Source organism: Acomys russatus, chromosome 12 (genome assembly GCF_903995435.1).
Source record: "Acomys russatus chromosome 12, mAcoRus1.1, whole genome shotgun sequence".
NCBI classification, from domain to species: Eukaryota; Metazoa; Chordata; class Mammalia; order Rodentia; family Muridae; genus Acomys; species Acomys russatus.
Window position 1 is genome coordinate 45,062,427 of NC_067148.1, and position 27,367 is coordinate 45,089,793.

Here is a 27,367-nt window from a genome sequence, read left to right on the forward strand (position 1 = left end):
AGCCAGTTGAGGTAGTGCTCCATGCCTCCCTGGTACTGGGTGAAGCAAAGACGGATCCAGGGTTCTTGGTGTCACTTCTCCAGCGGAAGAGGACTTGCCATACCCAAGCATCTGGTATAAACAGTTCCTAACATGACATGAATAGGAGTGAGACAAAGCTTTGACATGTTATGTAGAAGAAATGCATTGTATACATGAGACAATGCATTTCAAACTCAAAATTTGAAAGTAACTAAACAATGGAAAATTTCAGTTTTTTAAAAAAAATATGAGATAATTTGATAAATTATTTGAATTTAAAATAATGCTTCATTTTACTAAAAGTAGATGCATTTTTCTTTTTTTCTTTTCTTTTGGTTCTCTTTGAAGCTGCTATGGTCAAATTCAAAGTTTGGGGGTTGGAAGTTTTTGCTTTCAACTCTGCCACTAGTGAGGTAGATATCTTGCAGAACTAATTGAAAATTTAGCCACACATTTCTTGCAAGCTATATAATGTTAGTGCCTGTATTTATGTCTGAACTAATTGAGCTGAGTTCATCGAGCACCTTGGATGTATAGGTTAATTAAGAGCATCCTGGAAAGCTTTCCTTCATCATTGAAGCCATTGTTCTGCCCGCTTCCCGCTTTTCCTAGTTTCATACTCCCAGTAGGAACACCCTTGTGCTCTGGAAGGCGTACCTCTAATCTCTCAGTCTCTGATTGCTTTTTTTCTTAATCTCCCTTTCTCTTCGTTCTTACATGGATAATCTAAATTGACACACATTCAAGCTCTTTGATATCTTTTATTTTTAGCCAACTCTTAGTTGTACATGTTCTTGGGTGCAGTGTGATATTTCGGCATGCGTGTTCCAGTGTACAACAATGAAGCCAGAATCATAGATGCCTATGTCTCTTTTTAGCAGTGATGTGTGTGGAATCTGAATGTTTCTTCCAGTTCTTTATTTGAAATAAAACAACTGTGATAAACTCTAGTCACTCTGATGCACTGGGAAATACTACATACATTCTTCTTATATAATGAGATTGAAGTTAAACTTCCCACATCCTACCTCACCCTTTCAACCCTCTAGCTAACCAATATTTTATTATCCTCTAAGAAATCATTTTTGAAAATGTTTTATTAGTAAAAACAGACATTTTTCTTTTTGTGTTTACTTCACTTGATACAATGATTTAATTTTATATTAGTTTATTATTAGTTTAAATTTTAAAAAAAATATTGAAAATACTTTTCCATACAATATTTTCTGATCATGGATGCCCTTCCTTATGCCTTCCTGTATCCTCCCACCTCTCTATCCATCCAACTCTATGCCTTCTACCCCTCTTCTTCATTAGAAAGCAAACAAGCCAATCAAAACAGAATAGAGCAAAACAATCAGAAAAAAGGAAAATCACAAGAAGCAAGCACACAGGCACGCGTGCGTGTGCACACACACACACACACACACACACACACTATGAAACACTGAGACCTCATCTGGTTTGGACCTGTGTAAGCCCTGTATATGCTGCTATGGTCTCTGTGACTGCATATGTATGCCAGTCATGTTGTGTGTGGAAGGCACCACTTCCCTTCCCATCTGGTTTTTTACAATCATTTTGCCTCCTTATCTGCATAATTCTCTGACCCTTAGGGAAGGAGTTGCATGGAGACATCTCACATAGGGCTAAGTGTTCCAAGGTCTCTCACTCTTTACACATTGTCCAGTAGTGGGTATCTGTATTTGTTTGCATTTATTGTCGAAGAGTGCTTTCTTGATGATGGCTGAGCAAAATACTGATATATCAGTCTATCAGAAAGTTATTAGGAGCTATTTTATTGCTACATTCCTTTAGCAGAACAGTAGTAATTGGCTTTCTCCTAAATCTATGGCTTATCTAATCTCAGGTTCTTGGTCCCAAAGCAGCATCAGCCATGAGTTCCAACTCATGGACTGGGATTTGAGTCCAATCATTTAGTGGTTGGTTATTTCCACAACTTTTGTGTCACTATTGCACCACTGTGTCACACAGGTAGATGGCCATTGTTGATCAGAGTTCGTAGCTGAGCTGGTGGTCCCTCTTTCCCTCTGGTAGCATGCAGAGTACCTCTCAGTACCATGAACTCTAGTCTGACACGGTAAAGGCTCTAGCATGACTTCTCTATGTTCAATAAGTTATGAAGTTATCTTCACAATAGGCCCTATCACAGTTTGTGGAAAGCAGTGACTTTCAATAGCCTTTGCAAGAGTTATTTGGGGATTTCCATGGGATTCCTATGGTCAACAACTCAATTAAATGTCAACTATTCCTGGATTGAAGGTATTACTTTGTGGAAAATGAAGTCTAGTCGGGACTGTGTCTACCCACTATTTTTTTTTTTATTCAGTTTAGATTTCTTTCATAAATGTATATATTTGAAGAAGTTTCTACTATTATAGAGGGTAGAATGTGGGAGCAGAAGGAGACACAGGCCCCTGAAAACAATCTGATACAGGGTGAGGGACGATGCTGGAAAAATTGTAATGGAGAGGGAAAAAAAAAAAAAAAAAGAATGAAGATTGCCTAGTTAATTACGAGGCTGGTGTGATCACTGAGTTTCTATGTTAAGAATCATAGCCCTGAGTTTGAATCCCAAAACCACGGATATTGGGTATGGTGATCTGTGTCTATAATTCCAACACTTAAAAGGTAGATGGAGAAGGATTCCAAGTTCAATGTCATTATCAATTACTTGTTGAGTTTGTAGTAGCTCGTGACTGTCTCGAAACCAAATTAACAAAAACAAACCAAAGAAGGAAAAAGAAACACTAAAAATTTGTATTATTCATGCAATTCCTTTGTGCTTTTCATTCTTTTAAACTGCTGAATAGTATTTCATTACAAACTAAGATAGTTGACTCTATCCTTCCCCTATGTAGATTCAGGGGATTGAATCAGGTGTCCAAGTTTGACAATAGAAACCTTCAGCTGCTAGGCCACCTTGCTGCATTTTTTGTGTTTTGTTGAAGAATTGAGCCTATTTTCAGTTAAAGTTATTGTCGAGAGGCAAATGCACTCCTGTTAGCTTATTTTTCACCCTTGGTTGATTTAAGCTTCATGGTTCTTTCTAGCTTCTTTGTCTAAGGGTTGTGAGAGTTTACTGTGCTGCTATTTGATTCTTTGCTCTTTCCAATTTGCTCCTCTGTTCTTCTGAAATGTATTCGGAGCTGTTGAGATTGTTAACTGTCTTTCTTCCTTGTCTGTGTCAGGGTTCCTTTATGTGACTTGCTCATTGATGGCTCACTGGACACGAACTGCTTTAATTTGCACTTATTTTGGAAAGTCTTTAGTGTTCTATTTTTTTTAAGGTGTTTAAGGAGTTTTCTGGATGTAGTAATCTTCAGTGGCAGTTATTTAGTCTCATGTTTTGAAATGTGTTATTTTACAATTTCTCGACTTTCAGGGTTTCTGCTGAGAAGTCTGATACTATTCTGATGAATTCATATTTGTGATTTTGTATGTTTCTCTTAAAGCTGTCTGTATTTGGTCTTCATTCTTGGCTCTTGGAATCTTTTATGGATCACGATGTGAAGAGGTTCCTTTCTGGTCGTGCCCATTTATGGTAGTGAATGTTTTCTGTCATTGGGTGTTCATATCTTTCCTTGGATTTGAAGTCATGGACATCTAGGAAAGGAGAAGGGAGAAAATAATAGCCTCCATTCTAAAGTATTTTTGACCTTTGTCCCCACCAGTAAGTTTCCATTTCCTTGTGGATTTTTATTCTAAGTGGTAAATTTCCATTTCCCCCAAAGGGAAATTGAGTCTCTCTGTCCTTGGCAAATCTTTTTCTCCCTGTTAAACTACACATGAAACAGAATGCTGGGGGCCCCACTCAGACTCAAGCGAACCAAGAGTCATTTTCTAACACGTGCAGCAATAGTGAGGTCTCTCTTACTGCTGCTTCCTTGCTTGTGCACACAGTAAAGTATCCCACTACAGTTATTTCCATGCTTGTGGACAGAGGCAGAGACTCAGTCCTTGTACCAGAATAGTCCTTGTACCCCCTTACAGCCAGTGGTTTTCCAGCTCTGAGATTTTTCTTCATGTATTCAAAGAGTATGTGTGGCTTTTCAGCAAACTTTACTTTCACATTGCTCTGAGCTATTTTCCAGGCTTGTAATTCTCTCATCAATAGAGAAAAAGAACCTGCCCAATTAGCTGGTTTCAAATTTGGGAAACCTTCTGATATAATTTATTTTCTTTATTGAGATCTTCATTGCTAAGATTTCAATTTTTCCATAATATCTAATAGCTGCATTTCACCCACATTGTAGGATTTCTCATTTAAGCATTGAGCAGACTACTTCATTCACCTGTTCATTAAATGTTCTTTAGTGTGTTAACCATTTTTATAACTATACATTTGAAATTTTTATCCACTATTCCAATTATCTCAATATGTTTGGACTTGGTTGGGTGTTTTACTTTTGCCAGATTACTCTCTTTTTCATTGGTTTGTTTATGCATTGTGATTGGTCCATTTATTTAAATGGATATTGCTTCCAGTTGTATATTGTGTCTTTTTATTGGGTAGCTTTCTTTAGAGGTTCATTCTTCACCTCTGTTAAGAGGAGAGAAAGTCAACAACAGTCCAACTACCACTAACACCACCACCATCACCACCACCACCACCACCACCACCACCACCACCACCACCAATTCAACAACAAACCAGTTGTTTAAATGTAGCCAGAACCAACTGAGTTTTCTCTGATATTTTAATCCAAACACATATACCAATATATTTACCCAGAACTGCCGCTGATGAAAAACTTGCATTACAGTAATGGACAAACAAACACCCAAACAGAGGAAGCAGTAAACAGAAAGGAAAACAACAGGGCTCCCATAACCAGCTGCTTTTTTGGCCCACTTGGTTTGCATCAACAGCCATATGCCAGAACTGGCTAGTTCCTGGATTTTGTTGAGGACACTCTATGGTAACAACTGTAATATATCATTTACTGCAGACAGCAAATTCTTCTCATGTCTGGACAATATTAATAACACCCCTTGATGTAATAGCAAACACCTCCAGGGCCTGGGTAATGTCAATAATGTGATTTTATATAAATAATAAAAGGCCACCTGCCTTGAGGATCACATCTTGCTTTGCAACCAAAGGGAAAATGTTTTTGCAGCAAAAACTGGCAAGCAAAATGACATGCCTGAGGATGACTTGACAAGAAAAAAAGGGAGGACTGAACTATTCTTAATGGTCTATGTCCTTATAAACACCAGATATTCAGCCCTGGTCAGCCTGCTTGCTCTTGCTCCTCAAGAATATACTTTCCCAGCTTTCTCCTCAGAACACCTGCTTGTAGGCACACTCCCACAAGCCTGTTTCCATATGGTCCCTGAGTCAAAGTAACTCTCCTAGAACTTCCCTACCAAGTCAGCCTTTTTCTTCCCTATTTATTCTTCTCTCATATACTACATCCCACCCACAGTTCCCCCTCCACTCTGTCCTCCCAGTCCCTCCTCTCTGCCTCCTTTCTCCCCCAGATCCACCCTTCCTCCATTTCCCTTCAGATAAGGGCAGGCCCCCACAGACATCAAGCAAACATGGCATGGCAAGCTATAGTAAGACTAGGCAGTAAGCCTCATATTAAGGCTTGACGAAGCAGTACAGTAGGAAGAAAAGGGCCCCAAGCACAGGCAGTAGAATCAGAGACAGACCCTGTTTCCACTGTTAGGAGTCCCACAAGAACACCAAACTACACAATCATAACATATGAAGAGGGCCTATGTCAGGGCCATACATGCTCTGTGGCTTCTGCTTCAGTTTCTGTGAGCCCCTATGAGCTCTCTGCTTAGTTGTTTCTTACCTCAGGCTTCTACATTCGTCCTCCCCATCTTCCGCAGGATTCCCTGCCCTGATGTTTGGATGTGGATCATTGCATCTGCTACCATCAGTTGCTGAACGAAGCCTCTCTGATCATGATTACACTAGACTGCAGACTGCGAGTATAGCAGAATACTGTGAGGAATCAATTCATTGGCCATTTATTTTTCCTTTTGGCCAATGGTGTTTGGTTCTATCCTAGGTCTCTGGGCTATCCAGCCTCTGGTTTCTGGTCCTCCAGGCAGCATCAAGGATGGGCTCCCTCTGGTGGCACAGGTCGCAGGTTGGACCAGACACTGGCTGGCCACTCCCACAAATTCTGTACCAGCATTACACCAGCTCATCTTGCCGGCAGACAAGTTATAGGTTGAAGGTGTTGTGTTCTGGGTTGGTGTCCTAGTCCCGGCACTGGGAGGCTTGCCTGGTTACAGAAGATGGCCAGTTCAGATTCCATGTCTTTCATTACTAGATCTCTTAGCTAGGGTCACCCTTGTAGGTTCCAGGGTGTTCCCATTGCACTAAGTTTCTACCTCACCTCCCCAAGTGTCCCCAATTCCAGTCATATCTCCAAGTAAAGTTTCCCTCCATTCTTCACTCACCTGGTTCTTCCTATTTCTATCCCCAGCCACCCCCAGTCTACTGGTGAAATATATTCTATTTCCACTTCTCAGGGAGATCTATGTGTTTTCTCTTGAGCCCTTCTTGTTAGTTAGCCTCTCTGGGTGTGAATTGTAGCATAATTAATCTTTACTGCACAGCTAATATCCAGTGGCAGCCAATAAAACAGAAAAAGATCTTCACCAACTCTCCATCTGACAGAGGACTAATATCGAAAACATACAAAGTACTCAAACAAGACATCAGCCAACCAAATAATGCAACTACAAATGGGGGTACATACAGATCCAAACAGAGAATTCTCAACAAAGGAATCTCAAATGGCCTAGAAGCACATAAATAAATGTGAAACATCCTTAGGAGAATTGTCTTACACCTGTCAGAATGGCTGAGATAAAAACACATGGCAAGGATGTGGAGCAAGGGGATAGTCTTCCATTGCTGGTGGCAATGCAAACTTGTACAACCACTTTGGAAATCACTATGGCAGTTTCTCAGAAAATACCCACTTCTGGGTATGTACAGAAAGGGTGCTCCATCCTACCACAAGAACTCTTGCTCAACTATGTTAATAACAGCTTTATTTTTAATACCCAGAAACTAGATGCCCCTCAACTGAAGAATGGATAAAGAAAATGTGGTACACTTACACAATGAATTATTATTCAGCTGTTACAAAAGTAATATCACGAAATTTGCCGGCAAATGGATAAAACTAGAAAAATTATCCTGAGTGAGATAACCCAGCACCAGAAAGCCAAACCCGACATATACTCACTTATAAGTGTATATTAACTGTAAACTAAAGGATAATCCTGTTATAGTTTTAAAATATTTTTCAGTGACACCAAGGACTTTCTTGGAATCATAATATCACTTTGGCATCATCGGAAGAAATAGAAAAAAAAAGCCCCTGTTATTCTTGTAGGATAAGTTAGGAGTTTTAAAACTATTGAAGGAGAAGTTATTAACAGGTGACAAAAGAAGAAGTGGCTGGTGAAAAGGAAGAGAAGAACCATATGTGGATAAAGTCATGAAAAATAAGAACCATATGTGGATAAAGTCATGAAAAATAAGAACCATATGTGGATAAAGTCATGAAAAATAAGAACCATATGTGGATAAAGTCATGAAAAATAGTGACCAACCACAGGAAAGTTTTTTGTGGTAACAGTTATTATTATTATTATTATTATTATTATTATTATTATTATGGTTTGGATGACCCTCCTATTGATGAAAGGTGTGTGATCAAAGCTGTTGCTGTATTGAAGTTTGTCTCTCCTTCCAAACCATTTTCTTTCTGTGATTGGTTGCGCTTGTGTGTGATACATACATTTTAAAATTGTTAGTTTCTCTCATTGACTTGTTCCCGTTATCTTTGTTTTTCTTTGTCTCCTCATACAGCTTTTCAACTTAGAGTCTCTTCACTGAAGTCAGTCCAGCAACCCCTGCTTCCCTTTTGTTTCAATTGCAGTGGCATCCTTTTCATGCCTGCACTTGCTCTCCCCTTGATCTTAGACTTTCTGCGTGCGCGTCAGTGCTCTCAGAGTTTGCAGCTCTGACTTAATAATCAACTTTGGCTTCCACAGGACCCCAGTGCTTACCAGTGGTCCAGCTCAGTGTTGACACTGTTCATCTGTATCATGGGCATGAGGTTGTGACTATCACGCTCATATGGCCTCCAATAGTCCCTCAAAACTGTGAGCATTTTAAATATTTCAATATCTAATTTCTTTGATCTTCCTTTAAAATTTTAAAGCCATCCTCCTGTGAGCTTCAGTTAATAGAGCTGCTGTAGGTAGCTACTATGTCAAGCAATTGGCATTGTTTTTCTTTGCTAATTCTGCTGGAGTCAGAGGTTTCCTGAACAAAACATGAGTTGGGCCAAATAATGACAAATCCTGTGAATGGTGATTTTTCAAGGAGTTTCCAGACATGCCAAATAGTAATGATTTCCTAGGAGGAGTAATGCTTTTGGAGGCCACCCTACAACAGTATTCTGGGTGACCCCAAATTATAGCTGTCACGCTACTCTCCATAGCTATCACGTGCTGCCTGGTGAGCTGTGCTTAATTAGTAAGAGGCAGAAGTAGTTGATGGAGTGAAATTCAAAACTCTACAAATCTCATACCACTTAGATTAATGCACTTGCCTTGAATATGCACTCCTGGGGTTGTCACGAGCCCTTGGTTAGCTTAGACACTTCAGAAGTAATTGATTTTAATGTATTATTTTAACAACGTGTTCTTTTTTTAATGAGGGAGATGAGCTTTTAAGCTGGATTTTTAAAATCGTCATGCAAGATCACGGCTTTCATTATGGCATTTCTATACATACTTTGTTGTCATAGCTTCTTATCACTCTCCTTCCTGCTGCCAATCCTCTTCCTCCTTCTAGTAACCATCCTTTGTTTCCATATTCTCCTCTTTGTGTGTGTGTGTGTATTTGTTTGTGTATTGCATATGTGGTTATAAGCCATGAAACTTGGAAGGGGACCAGGAGAGGGGGAAAAGAAATCTCATGGGGACAGGTGATATTAAACATAACTGTCTTTCTGGATGCACTTCTTTTAAAATAGTCTTTTTTTTTTTAAACCTAATCATTTATTAAATCATGTGGTAGATTCTCTGAGTCCTTTTTTCTATTAAAACATAATAATAACAAGTATATAAATACCTTTCTTGATCCTGTCAAAGAAAGGGACATAATATAAAGAAAATAAGTGTTGCCCCAGTTGAAGAATATTGTTTTTTTTAAAAGACATATTTTGCAAGTAATTGTGTATCTCATACTCCATTAGAGCATTGGAACTGTGAAAGAGTCTCCTAGTGTCCATTTGATGTTTGAAACATGTCTGCTGTGAAATTTATAACATTTTGATATCTACACAGCGTTTAGCACAAAGGATGCTCTAAGAAGTTCACTGAATGCATATGAAAACTGTGCTAATTCATTGGAGGAAGACAGGGAAGGGGAAGAGCTGTGAAACTGACCACCCGAGTCCCAACAAAGCAGTAGAAAATGCTCAGCCAGTAATGTGCATAATTAGGTCTATCTTCACATAATGAATTTTGAAGTGCATGTTGTCATGTTAGCCAAGGCAATTATTTGTCCTGTGAGATTCCTTTAGTGGTAGCAGGTGCAGCACAACTGAGGGGGGAAACACGTCGCCTGCTCACCATCCTAGCTTGACTGAGAAATTAATTTTAAGCTAAAAATTAATTAGAAAATTTTATTTGACCACAGATTAGGAAGCCACTGAAGAACAATGGAAAATAATTTTGGTTTGATTTATGTCACGGAGTTGTGTAGTCTATTATGCCAAATTCTAGCCTTGTCCAGATGAGTCACCTGCCTTGAATCACTTTACTTAACCCAATAAGAAGTCTCAAGTCAGTGAAGCCACCACTATCTAGAGGCTATCTCTGTCTGGGATACTGACAGCCATGCTGGCCTGTTAATCAGGTAAGCAATCTTCACTACCCTTCCTATCTGCCATTGCATACCCCACAGACTCGTTCCTAATCCTGTAGCAGACCACTGTCAGGGGACTACACTTTCCAGCCCTACTCTTTGGTGCATCAACAAATCCTCCTTGCAGATCCAGCTTCCATCTTTCCTATGGACCCTCTCTGATCCCGCTTCTCATTCATCCCAGTCCTTCATGTCAGCCTCTTAATAACTAAAAACATGTACCAAGGACACTAGTGGTCACACTTGGCAGGAACTCAGAAGCACTTCCTACCAGACAACCCACACCCACCACACTCTTATAAGATTCAGACCATACATCAACACCTAGAATTACAATCCTCCTAAACCCAATGCTTACATGCAGCAATTTATAAACACAATCAATTACATCAGAACCCAGAAAACATAGTGTAGTAGGCCCTGCGAAATGCAACATAGCTGAAACATAAGACAAGGACTTCAAAATAGCTATTATAAATATATTCAAAGACCTGGAAGATAATATAAACAAATCCATTAATGAAGTCTATGAAAACACAAACAATAGAATAAGATGAAGAAAACAATTCAAATATGAATGTAGAAATAGAATCACCAGAGAAAACTCAAACTGGGGCAAAACTGATGGCAATTCAGCACTGAATAAAAAACACAAGACAGAAATTAAGAAAGAAATTAAAACTTTTTTAGACTTGAATGAAAATGAAAACACAACATACTCTAACCTATGTGGCACAAAGAAGGCAGTTCTATGAGTCAAGTTTATATCTCACTAAGTGCCTACATAAAAAAGTGGAGAGACCCGAAAGCTCTAGAACAAAAAGAAGAAATAACACCCAAAATGAGCAGACTGTTAGAAGTGATTAAACACAGGGTTGACATGTTCATAGCAGCCTTATTCATAATAGCCAGAACATGAAAACAGCCTAAGTGTCCCTCAGTAGAAGAATGGATAAAGAAACTGTGGTACATATACACTATGGAATACTACTCAGCTATTAAAAACAAGGAATTCCTGAAATTTGTGGACAAATGGATTGAGCTAGAAATGATCATAATGAGTGAGTTAACCCAGAAGCAGAAAGAATCAAATGGTATATACTCACTTATATCTGCATACTAGCCCAAGGGTCTTCACTTACCAGGAAACTGGGACAGAGGGGAGGACATCCTATTAGGACTCTGAATGAGAGAAGCATGGGAGAATAGCAAAGTAGAAGGATCCAGAGGGTCCTAGAAACCTACAAGTAGAACATTATGATAGGCAGATTTGGGTCTAGGGGTCCCACTCAAACTAAGGCACCAGCCAAGGACAATACAGGTGGTAAACTTTAACCCCCTACCCAGATCTAACCTATGGGCAGAACATTCTCCACAGTTGAGTGGAGAGTGGGGTATGATTTTCACACGTACTCTGGTGCCTCATATTTGACCTCGTCCCCTGGAAGGGGAGACCTGGTGACACTCAGAGGAAGGATAGCAGGTTACAAAGAAGAGACTTGATACCCTGTGAGCAAATACAGGGGGAGGAAATCCCCCTCAGGAGCAGTCATAGGGGAGAGGAAGAAGGGGAAAATGGGAGGGAGGGAAGAATGGGAGGATATAAGGGATGGGATAATCATTGAGATGTAACAAGAATAAAGTAATAAAAAACTTAAAAAATAAATTAAAATAATAAATAAACATAGGGTTGAAATCAATAAAAAGAAATATAACAAAAAATACAAAGAATGAATGAAATGAACCATTTGTCATTTGAAAAAAAATCATCAATAAGATTGAAAAACCCTTAGCCAAATTAGCTAAAATATAGAGGATATTCTAATTAAATAAATTAGAGTAAAATTTGGTACACAACAATAGGCACCATGCGAACCAGAAAGTCACAAGGACATACTTTAAAATCTGTGCTCCACCAAGTTGGAAAACCTAAGGAAGTGAATGGATTTGTTGATATATACATCTACCAAACATAAACCAAATTCACCTATGCAATCTAAAGAGACCTTTATCTGCTACTGAAATAGAAGTAACGAAAAGTCTCCAAGTCAAAAGAAGATCAAAACTAGATGGATTAAATTCAGGCTTCTACCAGACTTTCAGAGAAGAATGAATGCCAACACTCCTCGAACAATTCCACAAGGTACAAACAGAAGTAACATTGCCTAGTTTTCTGTACAAAGCCAGAAATAGGTTGATACCTAAGGCACAAAAATACCAACAGAGTTGCAGACCCATTTCCCTTGTGACCACATATGCAAAAATTCTCAATAAAATGCTGTAAAACCTAATTCAAGAACACATCAAAATCGTTGTCTACCATTATTAAGTAGACTTCTTCTCAAAGATTCAGGGATGGTTCAACATAAAGTTGAACTACCAAATAATCCACCATATAAACAAACTGAAAGACAAAAAACATAGATTATCTTCTTAGATGCAGAAAAGGTCTTCATCAAAATCCAGTATCCCTTATTGATAAGAGTACTGGAGAGACTAGGGATAGAAGAGATACCACAACATAGTAAACATGGTTTACAGCAAGTTCACAGACAGCATCAACCCAAACAGAGAAACTCAAAGCATTTCCTGTAAAATCAGGAGTAAGTCAAGGCTGTCCATTCTTTCCATACTTATGCAATATAGTACTTGATGTCTTGGCTAGAGCAATAAGACAACTGAAGGAGAGAAAATGGATACAAATAGGAAAGAAGTCAAAGTATCTTCATTTCAAGATGATATGATTGCATACTTAAATGACCTTAAAATCCCCAAATGAAATTTCTACACCCGATTAAACACTTTTTAGCAAGGTAGTGGGATTCAAAATTGGCATAATTTTCAGTTTCCTTCATATATACAAATGGAAAGCTGACTGAGAAACAAATCAGAGAAACAATATTTTTCACAATAGCCTCAAAAATATCTTTGGGTAACCCTAAACAGTCAAGTGAAATATTTGTGTAATGAAAACATTAAGACATTAAAAAAGGAAATTGAAGAAGGTATCAGAAAATGGAAAGGTTTCCTAGGCTCATGGGTCAGACTAATATAATGAAAATGGCTGTCATACCAAAAACAATCTATAGATTTTATACAATTCCCATAAAAATCCCAACATGATTCTTCACAGAACTTCAAAGAACAATGTTTAGCTTCATATGGAAACATAAAATAATCCAAGAAAGCTAAAAACAATTCTTGAATAATAAAAGAACTGATAGAGGAACCAACATCCCTGATCACAAATTGTAGTACTACAGGAATATTAGTAAGAACAGCATGGTATTGGCATAAAAACAGACATGTTGATCAATTAAATTGAAGACCCAAAATATGAATCCTTACACGTATGGATACCTGACTTTTTTTTTTTTTGTAAAAAAAACCAAAAATACATATTTGAAAAAAGACAGCACCTTAAACAAACGGTGCAGGACAAACTGGATGTCTGCAGGTAGATGATTTCAAATATGTCACTATTTATCACAGTGGGCCAAACTCAACTCCAAATGGATCAGGACATCGCCATAAAGCCAGATATACTGATTCTTATAGAAGTGTGTGTGTGTGTGTGTGTGTGTGTGTGTGTGTGTGTGGTAACCTTGAATTCGTTGGTGCGTATGAATTCATAGATCAGTGTCTCACTGAGCCATCAGAGAGATGCTTCCTCCTGAAGTAAATGGAACAAATGTAGTGTCTCATGACTGAGATATGTATAGAGAGTGAGAGATCTTGGAACATTCATTCCTAAGTGGGATGTTTCCATCAAACCCCTCCCCTAAGGGTTCAGGGAGCTTTGCTGAATAGGAGGCAAAATGAATGTAAGAGCTAGTGGTGATGGAAGATTACAAGGAAACAGTGCCTTCTAGACACAACATTGGTGCATCTAGACCGATGCACCAATGAACTCACAGAAACTGAGGCAGCATGCAGTGGGCCTACACAGACCTAAGCAGGCTGAGATCCCAGCCTGAGGGAGGAAGGAGACACCGCCCCCAGTTCCTAATCCAGAAGCTATCTCTAATGCCATATCACTCAGCTCGGCAAACAAGCCATACTCAAGCGTAGGCCCCATGCCTAGCAGTGTGTGACGAATACAGAATGAACTCAATATTTTTGGAAGTTTTTTTCTCATAGATCTTTGAGATTTTTTCTTATGTATTATGGTTTCTTCTTTTGTGTTTTAATGGTTTTTCTCTGTGTGAATGTGTGCGTCCCATTGCCTGTTTCTTATTCATCTTTTGGCTCCTTTTTTTTTTTTCCTATTGTTTTTTGACCTATTCTGCTTTGTTTGCTTCTATTTTATCTTATTTTATTATTATTTTTTAGGTGGATTTTTTTGTATTCTAATGAGGGGGAATTAGGGTGGGTGGAAAAGTGGGGAGAATCTGGGATGAGTTGAGGGCAGGGAAACCATAATTGGAGTACGATGTATGGAAAGGATAATTAATTTCAGGAAAATAATGTCTTAAGCCCATTTGCTTTTTGAGGAATGCTTTTTATAATGGCACCTGAAACACTATTCAATGCCAGTTTTGCACACAGTTATCACTGTTGTAGCTGTTTCTGAATTAGTCGGAAATGTGTGAGCATAAACACACTGATTATACTTCATTAAGGCATCAGAGCTGAGCTATTTTCTCCCGTCCTTTGTGGACTATGAATGGACCAGTTTTCCTTCCCCTGCTCACATTGGTTTTTAAAGGTAGCATCTATTATAACACCTATCCTTAACAATGCATCTGCCTCCTGAGACTTGGATCTATTGTCCATAAAGGTAAAGGAAGATGAAGGATGCAGCCCTGACATTCACGGGGGAGGTGTGTATTTAGGCCATCCATTGATAACAGACAGGATATAAGTACAGAAGTACATTTTTATTTAAATGTCATGTTATTGTGATTTCCTTTGAACCACTACCAAGATTAAGATTTAATTTTTAGGTTTTTTTTTTTTTTTTTTCTGGTAGGAGTCTTATACATCCCAGGCTGGCCTTGGAGTTAGTATACAGATGTTTACAATAGTCAGTATACGGATATACCCTAAATGTACATTAACAGGAAGATGGATAAAAAAAATGTGATATTATTACACAGTGGACTATTATTCAACTTGGGAAAGGAGAAGAACCTTGCTTTCTGCAACAATGTACATAAGTCTGTGATACAATACATTAAAAAAACAAAACAAAACAAAACAAAACCCTAAGCGACTCATAGAAGAAGTGCAAAATTCCATTTGTCCAGAACAATCAATCCATAGGAGCAGGGAATGGATTAGCGTTTTCAAGGCTACCGAAGTGCAGGAAATGGTGAATTGGTGGTGTGTGTCTGAATTTTAGAGACCTGCAATACATCACCCATGTACCTGGTAATGAAGAACAGGCGTATTTAAAATTCCACATGAGTCTGTATCATTTAAAAATTTTTTTTTAAAAACACAAATTCAAAAAGACACAAATATCGGGGAATGATAGATGATGTTTTGGGTTGAATCTTAAATGACCCCCAGATACTGGGCCTCATGCATTTAAACATTTGGCATCAGCCGGCGGCGCTCTGTGAGGAGCTAGCAGTGCCCCTAAGAAGTGGCCTTGCTAGCAGAAGCGAGTTGTCGCAGTGTGGAGGTGATGCTTGTAGGTGGTATCCACTTCCTGCTCTGTCCCAACCTCTGTTTCCTGACATACCAAGGGGTGAGTGAAGTGGACTTTACTGCTCAGCATCATGAATGGAGCCACTCCAGTATGAGGCTTTTCCTATACATGCTTAGCGGTGGCTAGGGGAAGTCTTTCATACCATAAATTTTTGTCTAGCGTTTTGTCATATTGGTGGGAGTATTACTTGAGACTGCTGTGCTTGGTCCCCTGAATGTAGTCGTGGGATCATGGGTGAATGCATATGTCTGGATTCATTGGAAAATATACATTAAACATGTGCACGTCTGAAATATAATCACACTTAAGTGAAGAAGATAAAACTTGGGCCGGTGAGATGGCTCAGGACACAAAGGTGCTTGCCATTAAGCTGGGTTCCCTGGGTTTAGTCCCCAGAATATATACTGTGAAGGGGGGAACCAACTACCCCAAGTTGTCTGCAGAGCTCCATATGCATGTCATAATACAGGTGCACATGCACACATACACTCATACATACATGCACTCATGATAGTTATATAAACAAAGCTGATATAATTATATAAAACATTTAAAGTACATGGAAATAAAAATGTAAAATTTAGATGTGTGCTTAATTGTAGTATGGAAAGAAACAAAAACAAAAATCAGGGGAGTGGTTACTGCTGGAAGACTGGGAGTCAAAAAGAATTAGCAAGAGGGCACATGGGACGTAAAGGTACTATCAATGTTTCTTTTTTATTTATCTATCTATTTATTTATTTATTTATTTTTAATTTTTTAAATTTTTTTTTCTGTCAATGTTTCTTAAACTGAACTGCAAATACAGAGTGATGACAGTTGTTAGTGCTATTGACATCTTATTTTCACATTACATTCAAATACAGAAAAGCTTTCCCATAAACAGAGAATATCGGTCATATAACAGGCTTTGTTTTTACAATACATTTTAATTCAACAGTTTCCATGTATGTTTCTTTAAACATGGAGATTAAAGCAAATCACACATGTAATGAATATCAGTAGCTTAACTGACATCTTGTAGCTTGTCACAAATGGAATTCTAACTCATTCATGTCAGTTCATTCTCTGTCATAAAATACCAAAATGAGTTTTCTACAAAAGGCGTTATTACTCATGAAAAATGAACATCTTATTAAGTAAAAGTTGAAACAGCTTTTTTCCCCCTCACTGGTATAGAAGAAACCCAGGAAAACTGTTAGAATTATGTAACGTGATGGTAATTGACACAATTCTGTGTTTTTGCTTCTGTTTAAAGGCATGTGTTCAGGACAGCTCGAACGAGAAAACTGCTTCATGTTAAAATGTCTTCCTCCACCTCACCCACTCACTCTATTCCCACTTCTCAGACATGTTCTGAGTTCCCCGGCAAGTTTAAATTAAACACATCAATCATCCTAAGGCTCAAGAACTACCTAATGCTGTGATGAACGACTCCTGTAATTTAGCCTCTTAGGGTTTGCAGTTTTGAGATTTGGTACCCACGTCTGAGGCAGTGTGATGCAGAAAGGGACTTAGACACTCATTTATGCCTTATCAACTATCTCCAGAGTGGCCTGTCATGGTGGATGGCATTGCCATTTTCAGGATTACTTCATTGGAAAGTCACAGTTCTGACTTAACTACATTTTCCTGGAAGGAGGATAAGTTAAACACCACCAAAAAATAAAACCCAAAATCTGAATACTAAGATCCAACTCACAGGGTGAGGGTCAGAAGGCTTAGAGTCATAGGTAGTTGCATTTAATTGTGGGTTGCGTAGAATCGCCCTGAAGTAGGACCTCATGGGTGATTTTCTGATCCATGCATATAAGAAACAGGAAAGAAAAGAAGTGAGGATATGACTAAGAACTTAAGGAGATAAAAGGATGTACTTCTTTATATGTGAAGGGAACCCAGGCAAAGGCACGCTAGGCTGGTCCTCTGCAAAAACATCAAGAACCCATAACTTTTTCTTCAAATAAGCAATATGGGGTTATCTATCTATCTATCTATCTATCTATCTATCATCTATCTATCCACCCACCCAACTATCCAGCCATTAACATCTACATTTATATTTACATGAGCAGACTGAAGACTGAGTAAAACACAATGCCATATGAAGTTATGCAGAAAGGAATCAAGCTGATTTGTAGAATTAGCATGAATAGAGATAATTATATGTCTTCTGCAATCTGACTGGTTCAGCTTGCATACACAGCTAAACAAAGGATGCAGTGAATTCATTTAAATGAATAGCTTGGAATTCATACCCCAATCTCTATGAAGGCATGGGACATCTGAACATGTCTTTTTCATCTATTTGTTGTTTGTGGGGAGAATTAATATATAATTTTCTTTATCACTGTCAGTCATGCTTTGTCTAGAACAGAAAACAAAAGTGTGCTAAACAGCCACCTAGGAAAATGGTGGGCTGCTTTAATGAAGAGAGAAGAGGAGAGAAAGCCCAAGAAAGAACCTTTGGATGTAGGTGCTGAATACAATTATTTTGTAAACGTTTGGAATAGTTCCCAGGTTGGTTAATGAGGTAGCCATTTGCTTGACTGAATGGTCTTTGAAAAACCTTCTGTTCCGTAAAAGATATTTCCTTGTGGCTGCCAGCTTATTTCTATCACCGAGGATGGTTGGCGACAATAGACCTAGTCTGCATGGCTGGAAGAAGAGTCTTTCTTTAATCATCTAAATTGATTCCTTAACTTTCTCATTAATCTTTATAAAAGATGGACACAACAGAGGACTGAAGGCTGGTCCGCACAAGAATTCCCTTTCTATTATACTGTAAACATTTTCTCGTCAGCATTTGAATAATATTTAGACTTTTATCAACCGTTCTCTTCGCCAAGCTCACGAGCTGCCAAGCCCCAGAGCAGCGTCTTCCACCTGGCCTGATTTAACATCTTTTCCCTTGCAGCCCATAGTCTTGCCTGCCTCCAGTAATTTTTCAAAACTGCTGTTAAATCATCGTTGTGACCCATGCTTTAACCTTGCCACCTGCTTCCTTCACACTATATCATAGTTTTCCAAATGCTCTGCAGATTTGGACCAAGAGTCCACTTTAAATCTCTCCATTGTAAATACAAAAAAAAAAAAAAAAAAAAAAAAAAAAAAAAAGTGTGTTTGTGGATCTTCGCATCTCCTAGTTGCTTGCTTTCAGTCACATCAGCCAAATCTCCAGCTCTTCCCCTGCTCTGCTGCTTCTCAAGACGGCTGAGATAGGCTGCCTCCCTTCATTTGTACAACTAACCTTACCGACTTATAGATGCTTCCTGCACACTGTTGGTTCTGTAGGGGCCTAGTTATTGTTTATTATCAGGCCCATGGTTATTATTACTTCAGTAAACCTGCTAGCAATCAATCAAAACAGAAGCACCTGTTATATTTTAAAATAGCCTTAGTTAACCTGAGGCAGGGCAGACATTAATCCTCTAAACTATTTCCCATACTGGGGCAGGTATTCTATCCCATGCCATCTGCTTCTAATAATTTCTATCAACTTACCTCCCATTCATAATCCCGAATACTTGCTAATGTTCTTCATCTGGGTCAAATCTTCCATCCATGCCTGCCACGTGCTTCTCTTCCATCTAACCCATGATGGCCTTCTTCTCTTCTCTTCTCTGCCTTGGGTCTTTCTTTGTCTCCTTCCCAGGATTCTCTCTGTCTAAACCTGGGAACCTTCTTTCTCTCCTACCTGATTATGGGGTGTTGGAAGGGATTGGGGTGGAGAATTGAGAAAAAGCTGTAAGAAGCCAAAATAAAAATATATTTAAAAAACACATCTACACTTGCCACTTCTTCAAACACATCTGACATTCATTACAGAATTATTCAAACACGAATATGCTGGAAACAAGATAGGTTTCCTTTGATTGATAAGGTAGATAAAGAAATTGTTAGGCGTGCACACGCACGCACACACGCATGCACACACACACACACACACAGAAACACTCACACATACACACAAAAACACACACACAGAGGAATATTTCTTGGTCACATAAAGGAGTACATCTTGTGACCTGTCACATTAGAGGTAGATTGGTAGCATTATACTAGGTGAAAAAATACAGAGGGAGAAAGAAACTGTTTCAGGATCTTACATTTATTTGGACTCCTAAGAAAAGTCATGTGCATATCGGGGTGTACAAAGAAAAATTAAACAATGATTTTACCAGGATTGGGGTGGGAAAAGAAATAGAGGGATGAAGGGTACAAGTTAGTAGACTGTGTTTGTGAAGAACAAGTTTAGAGATTTTTGTGTCCAGTGTGGGGCTACAGTCGGTGCTCCTAGGTTTCTCTGAAGGGGCAGTGCATTGCTTCTGCTGATAAGCAGGAGTGGGGACCCAGGAAATGATTGACACATGAGGCGTATGTTACCCTGTTTCACTTCGTGTGCATCTGAAGTCATCATGTTCTGGGCCTCGAATTGCACACACACACAAATATTGCCAAGCGTGGGAAGGGAAGACAGTAAGTGCTTCATTTTTAGGATAGAGACTGGATGAATCTTGACACAAATCATGCAGACTTATATCACGTTCCACTTTGTTGGCCGCTTTCGCTGGAGGTGATCTTATTGTTTGGATTGAGTTACCCTTCAGTGTCATTAAACTACAGTTTTGACACATACTAGGCAAAAGGAGCCTTTTACCAGGGGAAGCCAGCTCTTCCCTGCCCCTACATCTCCATTAGTTTTCCAAACATGAGCCTTAACACAGCAAGATGAGACTTCTGAGAATATCAGAAAAGATAAAAAAAAAAACCAAAAAAAACAAAAACCTGTAAGATTGTATGTATTGGGCAAGGTGAGGTTTTTCAAGTTTTAAAAACCAGAGAATCTATAATTTATGTCTCTGTTTCCTTGAGGAGTTTGTGAGAGAAGAGGATCTCTTTTAATTTTTCCTTCCATTTTCTCTCTCCTTCCTTCCTTTCTCCCTCCCTCCCTCCCCTCCTTCCTTCTTCCTTCCTTGCTTCCCTTTTTGTTCTTAGAAGAAAAACTTCAGATCAATGGAGGACAAGAGTTCAGCAGGGTAAGGAGTTCAACAAATTCCTCAGGCAGCATGCTGACATTTCAAAGCAAAGCAGTAAAGGTTTTCCTTTCTTGACGCCACTTTGAAAGGATGCATTATTGAAATGTCACCTATTTGCAACACACTCCTCGCTCTGTGTCTGTCTATGGGTCCCATACCGCAGTGTGCACATCCATCACTGGATTTCCATACTTCCAGTAGCTTGTTGGCCTCTGCGGGTCAGCCAGATGTATAGCGCTCTGTCAGGGACTGACTTTAACAACATGGGACTGCTGCAAAAATTTCTTTCAGTAGTTTTCACTATAGAAGATGTGTGACAAATTTTCCAAGTTCAGCTGATTTTTGATGCAGTCTGAAAACCTTTTCAGTACTGTTTACCTTGGGCCAAATAACTATCTTCTTTGTATTTTTCCTATCCTTCAAAAATATTTTTTAATTTATTATTTTAAGTAAGTATTTTTTTGTCTGAATGTATGTCTTCATGTCACGTGTATTCTTGGTGTCTGCAGAGGCCAAAAGATGCCTCTGGATTTCCTAGAATGGGATTTACAGATGGTTGTAAGCTGCTGTGTGGTAGTAGGAATTGAACTTGGGCCCTATATAAGAGCAGCAAGTGTTGCTGGGCCATCTCTTCTGCTCTTATTTTTCCTATCTTTAATATGAATGTTATACAAATACAGAAAATCTGAAGTTTAAGAAATTCTCATAAAATATCTAGTCTGATAGTTTTGGGGTTTTAGCTGATTCTTGAATATTTCCACTGAGGAAACTCACTGTGTCTTGAGAGAAATAAAAATTTAAGCTAGAGAAAATGCATGTTATAGTTCTTGTAAATACTGGTGAAAATCTTTGTTCTATTCCAAACCCTTCTACCACTCACTCATGTTCACAGGCAAACCCTCCAGAAATTCTGTAAATGGAATCCTACTATGATTCCTAAATTGCAGATGAAGGCACTGACATTTTAAGTTTTAAAAATAAAGATGCAAAGATGAATAGAATAATGCATGCTTATAATTCAATCAAAGGATTGCTATAAGGTCAGCTTGGACTATATATCAAGTACCTGCCCAACCAGAGCTATATATTGAGACCTTCTGAGGAAAAACCCACAAAAAACATTTTAAAAACATTTAATCTTAGACAATCTTGTTTTAGAATCTAATATATTAATATCAAACATCTTATCAATAATACAATTGAACTGTTTATAAACTGATATGTATGTAAGCAATCCATTTGCCTAAGTTGCATTCTTTTGAGGCTTTCATGATTGTGAAAATGTTAAAAAATGAAAAACTCGTGGCTATGGGTTTTAATGATATGAAAACCTTTCCCTTTAGAATGACTTTCTGATTTTCATTCATGTAGTTTTCAACTTACAAATGAAACACAATTTCATAGACATCCTATGGATGCTATGGTGAACAACTTATATACTAATTGTGTGTGTTACTATTTAATTATGTCTTGGCTTCTATATTATAATTTTCAATAAACACAGACTGAAGTCAAGAACAAAGTACAGTGAAATGAAGCATGTATTAATTAATGTGTGGGAAAAGATGGTGGTGTGCAGGATTCACAGGTAGCCCAAATATATTTGTTAAGGAAAATAATTTTGACTTTTATGTTCATAAATGAATGGCCATTTTTTTAAGTGCAGTGAACTTTATTGATGGTATTCAAAAGAGTAAGGCTTGCTGGGCCCCTCACATTATTCTGGCAATACAGGATGGAAATTGTGAGGAGAGTTGTGTAGTATCAGAGGCTGAGTTGGAATAGGGACTCCTCAGCAGCCGAGGGACACTCTCTTGCCCTTGTGTCCTTGCTAGGGTGGGTGGTCCAGGGCTTCTTACTCCTTGGAGGCCATGTAGGCCATGAAGTCCACGACCCTGATGCTGTAGCTATATTAATTGCCATACCAGGAAATAAGCTTTACAAAGTTGTCATTGAGGGCAATGCCAGCCCCAGCATCAAAGGTGGAAGAGTTGTAGGAGATAGCCTGTTTCTCAGTGTAGCCCAGGATGCCCTTTTAGTAGACCCTTGGATGCCTGCTTCACCACCTTTTTATGTCATCATACTTGTCAGGTTTCTCCAGTCAGCATGTCAGATACACGATGGACATATTGGGGTAGGAACATGGAAGTCCATGCTAGTGAACTTCCTGTTCAGCTCTGGGATGACCTTGCCCACAGCCTTGGCAGTACCAGCAGATACAGGGATGAAGTTCTGGGCAGCCCCACAGCCATCATGCCACAGCTTTCCATAGCGTCCATCCACAGTCTTCTGGGTAACAGTGATGGCATGGATGGTGGTCATGAGTCCTTCCACGATGCCAAGGTTGTCATGGATGACCTTGGCCAGGGCGGCTAAGCAGTTGGTGGTGCAGGAAGCATTGCTGGTATTTTTGAGTGAGTTGCCATACTTCTTGTGGTTCACACCCATCACGAACATGGAGCCAGCGGCCGAAGAGGCAGAGATGATGACGCTTTTGGCTTCATCCTTCAAGTTGGCCCTTGAAAACATGAGTAGATTCCACAACATACTCTGTACCAGCATCACCCCATTTGATGTTATCAGGATCTTGCTCCTGGAAGATGGTGATGGGCTTCCCGTTGATGACAAGCTTCCCGTTCTCAGCCTTGACTGTGCTGCTGAACTTGCCATGGGTAGAGTCATAATAGAACATATAGACCATGTGGTTGAGATCAATGAAGGGGTCATCGATGGCAGCAATATCCACTTTGCCAGATAAGAAGCCAGCCCTGGTAACCAGGTGGCCAATACGGCCAAATTTATTCACTCGGACACTCACCATGGTCATTATTTTATAACAATACTTAGGTTACTTAATATTTTGTGTGGCCATGTTTATCATTAAAAGTACCACACTTTGAATGCTATTAACTTCAAATTAATTTTCATTATTACTAATGTTAAATTTCAACTAAAATTACTGGTGAAACAAGACAAGAAGAGAACATTTTCCTGAAGCATTAATGGTCTTTAAAAGCTGGAATTATATTTTATTGCATTTGCCTGTGATGAAATCCCCTTAAAGTGTTTATAATTCAGGAGGAAATGTTAGCTGTACGTAGTTATTTTATGAAATGAAAATCCAAGTCCATCGGAAATTTGAGAACTGTGTAAGGCATCTCAACATCATCAGACAGCAACAGGATAAATTTTCTCAGTTTTCTTTGCCAGTGGTGATAGTGTTTGCTAGTTTTTGTCCATTGCCTGGTGACTATTGATGCTTCAGAGATGGGAGCCACTTCAAGCTCCCGACTGTGCCTCTTCACTTTTCTAAATAATATCGTGTATCTTTTTTTTTTTTTTTTTGTTCAAAGCAAATCTTATTATGAAATAGGGATGGAATTTTATCTAATGACACCCGTAAAAGCTTTCTGGATGTGGTGTCTGTGTTGCTGTACGTGACTCATGGAGCAGCCACAACCACGGAACAGCTCTCAGCATTAGGATGATGGCAACATGCTAGACAGAACCCAGAGGGCTGCGAAGGATGTGAAATTCCAGAAGTACATCCTACTTAAACAATGCATGTGCTTTAGGATTATAAATATCTTCCTGCCAACTTGATGAATTTGTTGTTTAGCTGTAGGAGTCTTTTTTGGTGGAAACCCTAAGGTGCTTATTAAAAGAATAATACAATCTACAAAGATCAAAGATGGATAACATGACTTCTATCCATTTGTGTCTCTCCGTCTTTGTCTCTATCTGTCTGTCTCTGTCTCTCTCTCTCTCCTCTCCTTTGTTTTTCCAGAAAAGTGTTTTTTTTTTTTTAAAGACCAGGTTGGTCTTGAACTCACAGAGATCCACCTGCCTCTGCCTTCCTGAGTGCTGGGATTATATGCATGTGCCGGCGTGCATGCCAGGCTTCCGTCTCTTGTTTTATTGTTATTCCTAAAACTTCAAGCAGTTTGCTAACAGGAATGGAGGGAGTGGAGTCCTTGCCTGTTACTGATATTACTAGGAGATTCTTGAGTTTTCCACTAAGCATGGTGCTGTCTACAAGATTGCAGTATGTAGACTATGCTGAGGTACGTCACCTCCACTCCCAGACTTACAGTGACTTCTATCACTAAAGGATGCTGGGATTTTGTTGCAGGCTTTTCTTCTTTTTTGTCTGATGAGATGATCATGTGATTTCTACCTTTGAGTCTATGTGATTGATAAAGTTTATTGATTCATATATGTCGAACCATCACTAAATCTTATAATGAAACCAAGTTGGTTATGATGAATGATTAGTTTGATGAGTTTGAATTCAGTTTGCCAGTAAATTTTTTTTGAGAATTTTTGGGTCAACATTAATGAGCAAGATTTGTGTATAATTTTACTTTATTTTATTGTTCAGCCTTTAGCTTCATAGAAAGGGTTTTGGACCCTTCCTTCATCTTTTAGTTCATGGAATAAAGTCTGTACATCTAGTCCTGGGCATTATTTATTTGAGAGACCTCTTATTACTAGTTCAATATAGTTTTATTTAAATTATTTCATGTTGGTTTAATATTGGTATGATGTAAGCATCTAGAAATTTGTTAATTTCTTTTAGATTTGTCCAATGTTATAAAATACAGGTTTTAAAAGTATAGTCTTATGATTTTCTGAATTCCATTCATATATGTTTGAATGTGTCACTTTTTGTTTCTAATTTTGATTTACATTTTGCCTTTTTCTTTTGGCTAATTTGGCTAAGTGTGTGTCAATCTTGTTTATTTTTTCAATGAACCAACTGCTCATTTCAGTCATGCTTTGTACATTTTTGTGTTATTGCTTGTATCTTATCTCTATTCTTCTTTATATATTCCAATCTATTGCTTTTCCAAGGTCTTCATGTACAGTATTAAATTATTAAGTTGTGATCTCTCAAAAAATTTTAAATGTAGACACTCAGTGCTAACTTTTGTGCTCAGGACTGCTGCATTATATTCCATAGATCTTGATATGTTGTTTTTACTTTCATTGAATTGTATTAAATTTTAAATTGATTATTTGATTTATTTTCAGACCCAATTATTGTTATGTGTTGTCTAATCATCATGACATAGTTTTTCTGTAGTTTTTGTTGATGACAAAATTCAAGTTGATGCTTAAATAATGTTTATATTTATATCTTTTAAAATTATTAAATAGTTTTGCTCCTTTGAAACAGGGTCTTAATATGTAGTTCAAGCTTCTTGCAATTTATTATGTAGCTGAGGCTAGTCTCCAATTAGCAGCAACCCTCCTGCCTCAGCCTTCCAATTGTGGGAATTACAACTGTCATATACCACACCTGGCTTTAATACCCATATTTTAATGTTTCTAGGCTAATATTCAAATTATGCTTTCTTTAAAAATGGTCTAAATTACTCCCATAATTGTAGTGATAGATTAGTAAGAGTTGGATTGATTACCTTCCCTTTAATTCACAGATATTCACCTAGAAAATGTAGCCTGTTCTGAATGTAGCTTTAATCATTAGACTTGCTTTGAAGATATTAATGGTGCTTCTTATCCTGTTTCATTGGCTGGGGCAGATGATTCTGCTTTGAACCACACTTCTGTCATTTGTCATTGGATGCAACAAATTGAGTTTTGCTTTTATTTTATTTATTCTGAATCAGTGACAAGAAAAAGTCACTGTTTGTTGAGTGGATTTATTACTTATGTATTAGATTTTAGGCACCTTTTCTCTGAAGAGCTGAGCTTATTCTACACGTAATTCTTTCACTTTCAAACACCTTCCACAGAAACACCTATAAATATTTCTACATAAAAAGTGATGGAGAAGGGACTATATGAGGAAAACAGGATGAGGACACAGGGTGAACTATCCAGCTTTCCATTAGAGATGTGTTCACTGCCCTCAGTATTCACCTCCCAAGGTCACTAAGTACGCTGCCCATGGCTCCTTCACAGCTACCGCCACTCCATTTTGCAGATTATGACTTTGCACTGTCTGCTACAATATTATGATGTCTGTTCCAGCATTCTGATGATTAGGGAAAATCAAGAAATTCAATGTGGTAATGAGATACTAGCTTGCCAGGCAGGCCATGCTCTTTTCTGTAGACAACTGAATTTCTTAGAAAGTAGGTTTGTGAGAAAGTCATATCCCACTCTCCACTCAACTGTGGAGAATGTTCTGACCATTGGCTAGATCTGGGAAGGGGTTTAAAGTTTACCTCCTGTATTGTCCTTGGCTGATGCCTTAGTTTGAGCGAGACCCGTGGGCCCAAATCTGCCTATCATAATGTTCTACTTGTAGGTTTCTAGGATCCTCTGGATCCTTCTACTTTGCTATTCTCCCATGCTTCTCTCATCTAGAGTCTCAATAGGATGTCATCCCCTCTATCCTCTCACATACTCTGGTGCCTCACATTTGACCATGTCCTCTGGAGGGGGAGACCTGGTGGCACTCAGAGGAAGGACAGCAGGCTACCAAGAAGAGACTTGATACCCTATGAGCATATACAGGGGGAGGTAATCCCCCTCAGGAACAGTCATAGGGGAGGGGAATAAGGGGAAAATGGGAGGGAGGGAAGAATGGGAAGATACAAGGGAAGGGATAACCATTGAGATGTAACAAGAATAAATTAATAAAAAAAAGTTACAAGAAAAAAAAAAAGAAGTAGGATTGTGGTGGACAGGGGAGGAGAGGTTTCTAAAAGTATTGAGTTCATTTATGAAATTGATTTAAAA

At 38.5% G+C, this 27,367-nt stretch overlaps 1 pseudogene; it reads right to left on the minus strand.

Moving 5' to 3' along the window:
- Positions 1-22,757: 22,757 nt before the first annotated feature.
- Positions 22,758-23,477, minus strand: LOC127196202 (glyceraldehyde-3-phosphate dehydrogenase-like; annotated as a pseudogene).
- Between the last annotated feature and the right edge of the window lie 3,890 nt (positions 23,478-27,367).